General features: G+C 44.6%; 1 protein-coding gene across 6 annotated transcripts in view; it reads right to left on the bottom strand.

Moving 5' to 3' along the window:
* The window catches only part of coq2 (coenzyme Q2 4-hydroxybenzoate polyprenyltransferase), a 6024-nt gene that overhangs the window by 3062 nt on the left and 2621 nt on the right, over positions 1 to 341 (bottom strand). The gene's annotated exons all lie outside the window — the stretch shown is intronic.

Below are 341 nucleotides of genomic sequence, written 5' to 3'. Positions count from 1 at the left end.
GTCTGTTAGCTCACAGGGCTCTAGGACGCGAGTAATATTTTTCCTAAGTTGCACCGGTGCACCTAATGTCCTCGGATCCGCTGCCTCTTCACAAACGAAGCAATGTTGTATATATGGATATGGTTTAATTTTTGCGTTTTATGATCCATTTCTTCTTTAAAGCCGTGCCTGTTTGGATCTCTCCTCTTACTCTCTGCGCAGCCCGGCCCTCATTCACTCTCACACGGTTCTCGGTATTATGGAGGAACACAGCGGCCGCCGGTCTACACTTCTAGATTTGTCTACAGTTTTAATTGTTATTAAAAGAGTTGTGTATTGTTAAGCATGAGAGGCAAACCTGT

This window comes from Etheostoma spectabile, chromosome 5 (genome assembly GCF_008692095.1).
Source record: "Etheostoma spectabile isolate EspeVRDwgs_2016 chromosome 5, UIUC_Espe_1.0, whole genome shotgun sequence".
Lineage (NCBI taxonomy): Eukaryota > Metazoa > Chordata > Actinopteri > Perciformes > Percidae > Etheostoma > Etheostoma spectabile.
The sequence above is the reverse complement of the archived record's forward strand: the minus strand, read 5'-3'. Positions and strand labels throughout refer to the sequence as shown.